Source organism: Sceloporus occidentalis, unplaced genomic scaffold (assembly GCF_023333645.1).
Source record: "Sceloporus occidentalis isolate IW3139 unplaced genomic scaffold, rSceOcc1.0.p SCAF_21, whole genome shotgun sequence".
Taxonomy (NCBI): Eukaryota; Metazoa; Chordata; class Lepidosauria; order Squamata; family Phrynosomatidae; genus Sceloporus; species Sceloporus occidentalis.
Genome location: NW_028317001.1, coordinates 11,636,920 through 11,649,328, shown reverse-complemented (window position 1 = coordinate 11,649,328; position 12,409 = coordinate 11,636,920). Strand labels below are relative to the sequence as shown.

The 12,409-nt window shown below is 44.3% G+C and overlaps 1 pseudogene; it reads right to left on the bottom strand.

Annotated features, from left to right (window-relative positions):
- The window catches only part of LOC149301601 (uncharacterized), a 136,520-nt pseudogene that overhangs the window by 41,215 nt on the left and 82,896 nt on the right, over positions 1–12,409 (bottom strand).

The following is a 12,409-nucleotide window of genomic DNA, read 5'->3' as shown; positions in this document are numbered from 1 at the left end:
TCCTCTGCAGGGTTGTTGTGAAGGAAAAGGTAAGTATGTGAGGGAGGATGCCCAATCTGGATCCTGTGGGTCTCTAAGCCTAGTTCCCAGGTTGACAGGGGATTGCCAGAGTTTTGAGGTCCCTCCGTCTCCCTCCTCTTGGCTTTGGTCAAGAGGATTTTGGCTCTTCTCTCTCCCCCAGAGCCCCCGCCCCCAGGACTCCAGAGAAAACTCCCCCCCCCCCCAAGAAAAATGCCATTGAATCCTATCCTGTGCGATGCTTTCTATTTGGCACAAAACTCTTCCATAAATGAGGCATCAGAAGAGAGGGGTTCTCCTCGGCCCCACTTTCCACGAGGGAGGGGACTCCTCAAAGACCTTTTTACCTTTGGATCCCCCTCCTCTCCATGGCCGTGCTTCTCTCCAAGGGTCCCACCGGCCTTCATTTCTCATAATAACTCCCCAAGTACCCGGGACCCAAGGAATCCCCCAAGGAGGGGGCAGGGAAGGAAAGAGGGAGAGGAGGCCTTGCAGGACCCCTGCCTTTCTTTGGGGGGAGAAGAGGGGCCTCTCCAGCCATTCCTCTGAATGAACAAGGGCTCTCCCCACTTCCCTCCCTCCCTCAGAACAGACTGTGAGGGCAGCAATGGCTTCTGGGGCTGAGACTGTGCAGGCGCATATAGTCCCAAGGCCCCTCTTCAGCATGCGCAGGGATTGCCAGGTCCTAGATGCTGCTGCTTATTCTGCTGGCGGCCTTTGTGGCAAAGGAAGGTATGCGCCGGGGTTCAGTGGCCTCCCCTTCCTTCCCTCCTTTCTTCCTTTGAGGAGACCGCGATGAAGGCCAAGGTGCAGTGCTGGACTCAGGAGGGAAAGGCAGGAAAGGAAGGCTCTGCTTTGGAAATATAGCTCTCTCTGTGTATCCTGTATGTTTGTGTCTGTGTGTCTGTGCTGTTCTTATGGCTGGGAATGGAGATGAGAACTGAGGAGAGAAGAAAGGGTCATTTTTGGGCAAATTCAGAAATTCTGTGCATCAAAGAGTCCAGTGTGTTGAAACAGTAAAGAACTTTATTGAGAACACATAGAAATTCAGTGTTTAAGCCAGAACTGACCACTCCAATCCAAACAATACATTAAAACCCCTAAAACCTAAAATATCACCCTCTTCCGAACATAGCCCCCACCTCCAATTCCCACAGTCTCTGCCTCACAGGTAACAAGCCCCCTTTTGCCATTCCCAGAAACTAGCCCTTTCTGTTAATACTTGCCCCCAACTTTCTTAAGCCAAAATCCCACACATTGCAAAAGCTATAATTCCCATGACTATTCTAACCAGCTGCAACAAATCCCAACCTCCCATCTACCTAACCTATACCACAACCCACAATCCCCAGCCAAACTGACAAACCAAAGCAATTATCTATACTATTGGCAATTAAAACCTAAACGTAACATAATCCAACTTGAAAACATAGAGACATATTGACAGACAAATTTTACAAATAAGATCACAAGGGCCTTTTCTTTGCACTGCTGGATTGAAAATATATTTGTTGTATTCGTTATTGACAAATATAATGTTAGGATTTGTGTGGCTTCTCTCCTCTGTGGACTCTCTGATGTTTCACTAGGTTTGACTTCTGAGAAAAACATTTCCCACAATGGTGGCATTTGTATGGCTTCTCTCCTGTGTGGACTCTCTGATGTGTCAGTAGGTTTGACCCCCGAGAAAAACACTTCCCACAATGGTGGCATTTGTATGGCTTCTCTCCTGTGTGGACTCTCTGATGTGTCAGTAGGTTTGACCTCCGAGAAAAACATTTCCCACAATGCTGGCATTTGTATGGCTTCTCTCCTGTGTGGACTCTCTGATGTGTCACTAGGTCTGACTTTGAAGAAAAACATTTACCACAATGCTGGCATTTGTATGGCTTCTCCGCTGTGTGGACTCTCTGATGTATCATTAGGATTGATTTCCGAGAAAAACATTTCCCACAACACTGGCATTTGTATGGCTTCTCTCCTGTGTGGACTCTCTGATGTATCATTAGGATTGACTTCTGAGAAAAACATTTCCCACAACGCTGGCATTTGTATGGCTTCTCTCCTGTGTGGACTCTCTGATGTATCATTAGGATTGATTTCCGAGAAAAACATTTCCCACAACGCTGGCATTTGTATGGCTTCTCTCCTGTGTGGACTCTCTGATGTATCATTAGGATTGATTTCCGAGAAAAACATTTCCCACAACGCTGGCATTTGTATGGCTTCTCTCCTGTGTGGACTCTCTGATGTATCATTAGGATTGACTTCTGAGAAAAACATTTCCCACAACGCTGGCATTTGTATGGCTTCTCTCCTGTGTGGACTCTCTGATGTGACACTACGTGTGACTTACAAGAAAAACATTTCCCACAACGCTGGCATTTGTATGGCTTCTCTCCTGTGTGGACTCTCTGATGTATCATTAGGATTGACTTCTGAGAAAAACATTTCCCACAACGCTGGCATTTGTATGGCTTCTCTCCTGTGTGGACTCTCTGATGTGACACTACGTGTGACTTACAAGAAAAACATTTCCCACAACGCTGGCATTTGTATGGCTTCTCTCCTGTGTGGACTCTCTGATGTGTCACTAGGTGCGACTTCGAGGAAAAACATTTTCCACAATGCTGGCATTTGTATGGCTTCTTCCCTGTGTGGACTCTCTGATGTGTCACTAGGCTTGACTTCTGAGAGAAACTTTTCCCACAATGCTGGCATTTGTATGGCTTCTCTCCTGTGTGGACTCTCTGATGTATCATTAGGATTGACTTCTGAGAAAAACCTTTCCCACAATGCTGGCATTTGTATGGCTTCTCTCCTGTGTGGACTCTCTGATGCATGACTAGGATTGACTTGTAAGCAAAATGTTTCCCACAATGCTGGCATTTATGTGACCTCTTTCCTGTGTGGACTCTCTCATGACTCAAATGTTTTTCTGTAAAGAACGACAATTACAGATGAGACTGAAAATCAGACTTAACAGAGGAGGGTGTTACTGCATGATTTAGCCCTCATTAATCCCTCCTTCTTAGAGATTAAATTAATAAAGTTGCTGTGAGTAACCTAATCATGACCCTGATGCTTATGCCCCTAAATCCATTGAACAGTTGCATTCTTACTCCTAGGAGCTAGCAAAGAAGAGACCATATGGGAACTGCCTTGAGGGAATCAGTGGAAGAAGATAGTCAAAGGACTGTTGAAAAAAAATATTCAATTAAACATGTGCAAAAATACTTTGATTGACAGGTGGCATCATATCCTGTGAGACGGCCACTGAATGCTGAGTCAGAGCCCAAGGCATGATGCAAGCTAACTGCAGAGGATGCTTCATGCTGTTTGGCACCAGGAGAGGATTCACAACCAATACAGTATGCAGCTCACATGCGGATTGGTGTGGATTGCATTAGAGTTGTGTGTACAAGGGATGGTGAAGTTGATGGAAGTCGGAGAGGAGAGCTTGCAAATATTTGTATTATTTTGCAACTCAAGATAGAGAAGCTCCAAGGATTTCGATGAAATCGACTGTGTTTGTGACTTATTTTTAAGTGTGAAAAGTGGTCATTGCATTGCCAATGCCTATATCTGGATATTTGCGTCCGTACTCTGCTATGATATTTTTGAGTTGTATTTGGGTGCATCACCCTCAGATTGTAGCGTACATTGGCTTGTGAACGCGATCAAAATTCAGAGCCAACAAGAATCTGAGAGGCGGTGAGCTAATGCCTTTTGTCTGATGTATTTGCATCAAACACCCTTTGCATTCAATTCATTTCACACCATTCTTCCCCCACAAAGGAAATATTCTAAAGTGATATAAACCGTTCTGAACCCACAGTTTCTGCTCCCAAGCAGAAACCAATTTCAGTATAAATATCAGCCCCGACTTGCTGTTCTTCGGTGTCAGTCCAGTTACAGATAGACACTCTGTTTGTTTTCATGGCTAAACACCTCAATGCACTCACCAACCCCAACTGTCATGGGAACTACTGACCTCTCCTTATTTCAAATCCTCAACATTTGGAATAAAGATCTGGATAGATAACGTATCATCATTATCAAAGCCTTACATCTATTCACCACACCCACCTTTGTTACCTAGTTCTTGCGTGTGTGCGTGAACACTTATATGTATGTTTCTGTGTGTTTTGCTTTCCCCCTAAATTAAACACAAAAACCTATTTCAAATCCCACTGAAGATCTGTTTGATTCAGGAACTGCTACAGATTGGCTGAGTCCAGAGGTCACTATTGCCCCAGTAAAACTATTTCTTTCTATTGAGCTAAGTACCAAACTCCCCTAAAAGCATAGCACTTGCGTCCCACAAGATTCCAGAATTGGCAGTTTAGGATTGGATATTTAGAAACCTTACAAAGTGGAGACAATAGTGCCTCACTAAAACTAGAAATTCCAAGATTCCGCAGGAAGTTGTTATGACAATTAAATTACGTGTGAAAGGGAACTAGGAAGTGTAGTACAGCACAAGTTGAACATGTGTCAACAATGTGATGCAGCAGCTAGAAAGGCCAATGTGATCCTATGCTGTATCAATAGGAGTATAGTGTCAAGATCAAGGGAAGTAATTGTGTCACTCTATTCTGTTTTGGTCAAGGCTCACTTGCAATAATCCTGTGTCCAGTTCTGGGACGACAATTCAAACAGATGTTGAGAAGCTGGAGCATGTCCAGAGGAGGGAAACCAAAATGGTGAACGGTCTGGAAACCATGTTCTCTGAGGAACGACTTAGGGAGCTGGGCATGTTTAGCTTGGAGAAGAGAAGGTTAAGAGTGGATATGACAGCCCTGTTCAAATATTTGAAGAGATGTCATATTCAGGATGGAGCAGGCTTGCCTTCTGCTACTCCAGAGAAAAGGACATGGAATAATGGATGCAAGCCACAGGGACAAGAGATTCCTCTTAAACTTTAGGAGGAACTTCCTGAGAGTAAGAGCTCTTCAACAGTGGAATATACTCCCTCAGAGTTTGGTGGAGTCTCTTTCTTTGGAGGTCTTTAAACAGAAGTTGGATGGCCATCTCTTGGGGGGTGCTTTGAATGTCTATTCCTGCCTGGCAGAAGATTGAACCGGATGATCCTTGTGGTCTATTTCAACTCTTTGATTATATCATTCTAAAGCAGAATCATAGCGCTCTGACAGTAAATTTTGAAAGGGCCCTCAGTCTTAACAGGAAGGGCAATGGACTCAGGTTCCTTACCCACAGAGACCACATTCTCGTAATTCTCCATCATCACATTACTGTACATAAGTTTCTGCTTCTTCGTCAACATTTTCCATTCCTCTTCGGTGAAATATACCGCCACATCCGCAAAGGTCACCTGCAACAGAAAATAGCCCTCATCCAGAGAGTGACTAAACAAAAGGGGAGGAAAGCACATGGTGCATTGCAAATATTATTTGATCACTTTAGAATTCAGTCCAGGAAATAAACTTTAAATTCTGCAAGCCAGAAAAAAGCTACAGCCTTTGAGATCCAGTTTGTCTCGAATCCTATCAATATAATATACAATATAATAAAGAATATAATTTAGGCCATTTCTGGAATATTATTGATTGATTAGGATACTGAGTATCCCAACATGTATAGTACATTTAGTCACCAATGAATTATAGTGCATTTAGCCATATGTCACCTAATTTGAGAGGTATATTTCATTGTTAAAAACAGTTCTGGGGAGTGCTCTGGGTCTGAGAGCCACTGGGCCCACCCTCAATTTAGGCCTAGACATATTCTCCCATATCCCCCAGCATTTCACAGATGAGGAAAGCAAGACACATGTGGCTAAGCAACACCAGAAGGTGGTCAAGATGGCCAAAGTTGTATAATAAAGATCACACAAGCGAGGAAGGGTACCGCAGTTTGCTTTTGCCTCCGTCTCCTGGCAAGGGCAAGACCCTGCTTCCTCCTCTCCTCCCTTCTCCCCTCTTTTGAGTGGAAGGGATGAACACTCTTTTGAACTTGGAACAAATTTTTCAGCAACTGAACTGACCTGAGGAGAATGGGGAATGTGGGAGGAGGAGAGAGAAATAGGACATTTTCTAAGCCCCTGAAAAAATGAGGTGACAGAGGATTACCCAGGACTCTTTCTGCCAAACTGGGACAGTATGTTCTCCGCTTGCTTTCATGAGCCGGACCAGACATAGATGAAACTAATAGTAAGGATGGCAACTTACCAAAGAGCTGTTGTACCTCAGGAGCCTCTTTCTGTTGGAGCCCGACTCCCTCTGCTTGGCCTCTGTTTCGGTCATCAGGTGGGCAGGGGGTCCTGGTGGCCCTGCACTTGGTCACGCCCAGCAAGAGAGGCCCAAAGCCGTGTACAAGGAGGCCGAGATGAAGGTCCTGAGAAAAGGGACCAGGATTAGGATTGACTTGGCAAGAAACCCTGCAGCACTCAAAGACACAAAGAACAGCATCCTGCTGGAGACATACGCAGGTGACAAATGCCTCCTTTGGCCCAATGCAGAGGTGGGCATACCCTTCCTCCCTCTGCACCAAACAAAGCTCCCTGGACCTAGCATAGATTTACTTCAGCTCCCCTACTCAACAGATACTCCATGCCTTATTAGAGTGGGGGGGGGGGATTAGGGGATGGGGAATTAGAGAGGCCCCTGGTTATGTCCCCATAGATAGATGTGAAATCAGTCCATAAATAAATAAACCATCTGCTGAAACCTGCAGAGGTCTCCAGTGCTTTTCCCCAGCATCAGCCCCTTTCACAAGAAGGCTGCATGCACACTATAGAAATGGAATCCTGGGATTTTACCTTTAGGACACTTAGCCTTCTCTGCCAGAGAGTTCTCATGCCACAACAAACTACAAATCCCAGGATTCTATAGAATGGAGCCAGGAGTTTCAAACTGGATTATTTCTGCAGTGCAGATACATCCTGAGTCGATTGTAAAAGGATAGAAGCACCCATGTCTTGTTTTTATCCTCCTAATAATGGTTTTCCTTTAAAAAATTAAGTAGTTTGTTTTAGTCTATAATCCTTATTTTTGTTGTTTGTTTTATGTTTCATTCTTGGTAATCTGAGTTATTCTGGTCTGCCTCCTTCCTTCTTGCCTAAAAATCTATTAATAAGGAAACTGGGGAGACTTTTAAAACCTCCCAAAGGAGCCACTTTTGGCCTTGTTTGGGGGACTAGCCTCCTCTTTGAAGCCAAAGCGCAATGTTTGTGAAGAAGAAGAATAAGGCTTGTATGAAAACTATCCTCCCCATTTCTGATCCCTTTAAAAACCCATGTTCCCCAGAAGGAGCAGAGCTGTGTAATAAGAAAACCCTCTCAGAAAAGAGACCCAAAAGACACACAAAGAGACACACTTCCTTCCTTCTGGCCCAAGGAGCCTGGCCTCCTTCTGACTCTGGAGCCTCAGGAGAGAAAGAGAAGCTTCTGTTCAACTGAGGCCTCAGAGAAGGTTCTGGAACGTTGTTCCCCACAGTCACAAGCAGCACAAAATGGCTGCCAGATCCCAAAATGGCCCCCAGAACCCAAAATGGCCACCTCTGGCTCAGCACTTGGAGGCCTCAGTGCAGTAGTGAAACCTACAACTTCCAGGCCTTGTCCCTCTGCTCCCTCTCCCCTCTCTCTCTGCCTCCTTCCTTCCTCCTTGTCCCTGTCCCTGTCCCTGTCTGTCTGTCTGTCTCCCTCCCCTTCTCACTCACTCTTCCGCGCCCAGAGCTAAATAGAGAGGCAGAAGCTCCTCCCCTTCTTTAATCTGGCCAATGGTGACAGAGGAGCTGGAAGGCCCCACCCCCTGCCCCACCCTCACAGGCTCCTCCTGCAGTTAATATGGAACAAGGCAGGAGGGACTGAGGGACCCTGGAGCCCCAGCCACACTGGCGGCCATTTTGTGTTCTGGCGGCCATTTTGTGTGCTGTTTGTGACTATGGAGTATGTTCTAGAACCTTCTCTGAGTCCTCAGTTGAACATGCATAAACACACACAGATACACACACACAGAGACATACAGACACACATATACACACATTATACACACACACACACACAGAGACATATATACACATACATATACTGTATATATACATACGTGTCACAACAAACTACAATTCCCAGGATTCCCTGATTTGAGAAGGGAATTGCCTCCACGCTTCCAGATCACAGCCCCAGAGAAAGAGTCTCTACAGTATATCAGCATTGCCAATTTAAGTCCACTTTTTCAGCTGCATTTGAATTTAATAATGATAATAATAATGGTGATGATAGATAGATAGATAGATAGATAGATAGATAGATAGATAGATAGATAGTGTAGCACATTTGAGACTCACTAAAAGAAAAGTTGGCAGCATGAGCTTTCCTAGACTTAAGCGTACTTCCTCAGATGTATGGGAATTGTAGTTTATTGTGGCACTAGAGCTCTTTCTCACAAAACTACAATTCCCAGGGTTCCCTAGCACTGAGCCAGGGCAGCTAAAGTGGTCTTGAACTGGATTATTTCTGCAGTGTGTCTTGGAACCAACTCAGACTGCATCTTCACTCCAGAGACAATCCAGTTTCATACCGTTTTAACTGCCATGGCCCAGTGCTATGAAGTCCCGGTAATTGTAGTTTGTTATCATACCAGAGTTTGCTGAGAGAGAAGGTTCAATGTCTCAGAGAACTAGAATTCCCAGGATTCCATAGCACCGAGCCTGGGCAATTAAAGGGGTGTCAAACTGGATTATTTCTGCAGTGCGGTTGCAGCTGAACACGTTTCTATTTTGCATAAATCTTCCTGGCCCCCCTTCATGTCCAAATAAGTATCTTAAAGGTATTAGAAGGACTGAAAGATTCTTTGTTTGGTCCAATGGTAATTTTGAGAGTAGAAATAAGTTACAATTATTTTTATTCAATTAGGTTTACATTTATTTGCTAAAGGTCCACCATATTAGGAAAAATATAAATAAATCCTATTATTATTATTATTATTATTATTATTAACATTATGGGAACTTTCAAGGGATTTTGACTGAATATTCCGTGTAATATGGGGTGGATTCCATGGATTTTGGTAAAACATGCCGGGAAATAAGTTCAAGGCTTCTTACCAACATTGGTCCTGCCCTGCAGTAAAGCCCCTCCAATCCCTCTCAACCGAGGACTACAACTCCCAAGTCTTCTTTCTTTCTTTCTTTCTTTCTTTCTTTGTTAGTTTCCTTCTTCCTTCCTTCCTTCTTTTCTCCCAAGCTGCCTTGTGTTAGTGCTGTTACTGCTCTTGTTGTCGTTGTGTGCTTCTAAGTTGTTTCTGACTTATGGTGACCCTAAGGGAAGTCCATTGAAGGCTTTTCTTGGCAAGATTTGTCCAGAAGTGGTTTAGTAAGTGCCTCCCTCTGAGGCTGAGAGAGTGTGACTTCTTGCCTAAGGTCACTCAGTGGATTTCCGTGGCCAAGAGGGCATTCGGACCCTGGGCTCCAGGGTCATAGTCTAATGGTCCAGCCACTAAATCACACTGGCTCTTTCTTGAGGCTTTGTAGTTTTTTGTGGAGTGGCTCTAAGTCATTGCCGACTTCTGGGGAGCCTTCCCTGGAGTTTTCTTGGCAAGAGTTGTTCAGAGGAGGTTTGCCATTGCCTTTCTCTGAGGCTGAGAGAGTGTGACTTCTTGCCCAAGGGACCCAACTGGTTTCATGGAGGAGTGGGGCACTGGAGCCTGGACTCCAGAGTTGTAACCCAACACTCAAACCACTGTACCACACTGCCTCCCATTCCCATGTACAACCTGAGAAATAATAGCAGACTTTTTTCTGTTCTTCATGTGTGTCTTCAAGTCTAATTTATGGCAACCCTAAGGCAACCTTATCATGGGGTTTCCTTGGCAGGTTTATTCAGAGAGGGGATGCCATTGCCATCCTCTGAGGCTGAGAGAGTGTGACTTGCCAAGGGTCACCTAAGTCCAAAACACACTGCAGCAATAATCCAATCTGAGATTGCTTTAACTGCCCTGGCTCAGTGCTAGGGTATTGTGGGAGATGTAGTTTTGTGAGACATTGAGCCTTCTCTGTCAGAGAGCTCTGGTGCCACAATAAACTCCAGTTCCCAGGATTCCCTAGCACTGGGCCAGGGCTGTTAAAGCGCTCTCAAAATGGACTATTGCTGCCGTGTGCTTTGGACCTTTCTTGGCCGCAAACTGTCCATAGCCTGCAATGCATCTCCTAATTCTGTTGGCAGTCCCTCCCTCCCAACACTTTCTCATTTTCCCCCAAAACCAGAGCAAAGCTGGCAGATGGAAAGAGGTTTTAAAGCAGCATTTAAATCCGCCATATTTGTTTTTAAAAGACTAAATGTCCCAAATGCTATTATCAGTTTTGTAGATATTATCACAGAAAGACGCAGAGTGCAAACTCCTCAAGTACCTTTTTTTCTGGAGTGAGATGGGCTTTTCCAACTGACTCTCTGTGATGATCTCCGGTGGTCCAAGCAGCCAAACTGCGGCCCTGGAACAATAATAATAATAATAATAATAATAATAATAATAATAATATTTTATACCCCTCTCTTCAGTGAAAAGGAGATATTCATTATAAATAACAAAATATAACTAAAATATCAGTTATACAAGATATTAAGAGTCTTTCAGGTACAATATTTGTAAGTATATAATATTCAATTCATACAAGCTGTTGAAGAAATAAATAAACCTAAGCATCCAATTCTGAGACTAACTTCCAAGATCCGCTCTTTAACTCTCTCTCTCTCGATCTCCAACCGACACAATTCCCCCAACTGTCTCTTGGTCTCTCAGGCCTTATATCTCCTTCTCACGGAAGCTTCCAGAAGAACCTTCATCTTGCTCTCTGATTGGTCAAGAGAGCCTTCCTTAGCAGTGATGTCATTCTGTGTTTGCATAAACCTCCCTTTTCTGCCTGAAGAAGACCTCCATTGACTGGAGCCCAGTCATTACACTTTCCCAAGGCAAGGCTTGCACCTATTTCCCAATGTTGTTCTTGGTGTCTGCCTCCCAGTTGTTTCCAGGCTTTATGGTGACCTTATGAGAGTCTCTGAAGGGGTTTTCTTGGCAGGTTCCTTCAGAGTGGGTTTCCCATGGCCATCCTCTGAGGCTGAGAGAGTGTGACTTGCCCAAGGCTTCGGTTGTTTTGGAAGCCTTTTTGCTTTCTCTTCTAGAAGGCAGCTGAAGTGTTGCTTCTTGCTCTGAAGAAGGAGACGAACATTATGGCATCCAAAAGGCTAACATTCTCTGGAGTTATGTCTGATAATATGAATATATAGAATTGAAATACCTGTTCATTTATTAAAATGTTTATAGTGCACCCCTTATCATAGACTCTCATAGCTATGTCTCTTAATAGCAGTTAACCAAATTAAACAGTATATAAAACAAAAACATGAAACAAGCTAGACAAGGAAACTGTTACATGGATTTGTAATTGGTTGACTGGCCAAACCCAAAGGATATTCAACAGTGGCTCCTTTTCATCCTGGAGAGAAGTGACCAGTGGGGTGTCCAGTGGGGTCCCCTCTTGAGCCCAGTGCTATTCAATATCTTTATCAATGACTTGGATGACAGAATTGGGGGCATACTTATCAAATTTGCAGATGAAACCAAATTAGGAGGAGTAGCTAATACCCCAGAAGACAGGATCAAAATTCAAAATGTTCTGAATAGACTAGAAAGCTGGGCTAAAGCTAACAAAATGAAATTCGACACGGAGAAATGTTTGGTATTGCACTTAGGGTGGAAATATGAAATGCAGAGGTATAGGATGAGGTACACCTGGCTGAATGAAAATACTTATGAAATGGATCTAGGGGTCCAAGTAGACAACAAGTTTAACATGAGTCAACAGTGTGATGAGGCAGCTAACAAGGCCAATGCGATTTTAGGCTGCATCAACAGAAGTATAGTGTCTAGATCAAGGGAAGTAATAGTCCCACTCTATTCTGCTTTGGTCAGGCCCCACCTGGCATATTGTGTCCAGTTCTGGGCCCCACAATTCAAAAAGGACATTGAGAAACTGGAGCGTGTCCAAAGGAGGGCGACTAAAATGGTGAAGGATCTGGAATCCATGCCCTATGAGGGAGTGGGAATGTTTATCCTGGAGAAGAGAAGGTGATATGAGAGCCCTGTTTAAATATTTGAAGGAATGTCTTATTGTGGAGGTAGTAAGCTTGTTTTCTGCTGCTCCAGAGACTAGGACCCGGAACAATGGATGCAAGCTCCAGGAAAAGAGATTCCAGCTCAACATTAGGAGGAATTTCCTGACAGTGAGGGCTATTCGACATTGGGACACACTCCTTCCTCGGAGTGCAGTGATCCTTGGAGGTCTTTAAGCAGAGGCTGGATGGCCATCTGTCGGGGATGCTTTGATTGAGAGTTCCTGCATGGCAGAATGGGGTTGGACTGGATGGCCCTTGTAG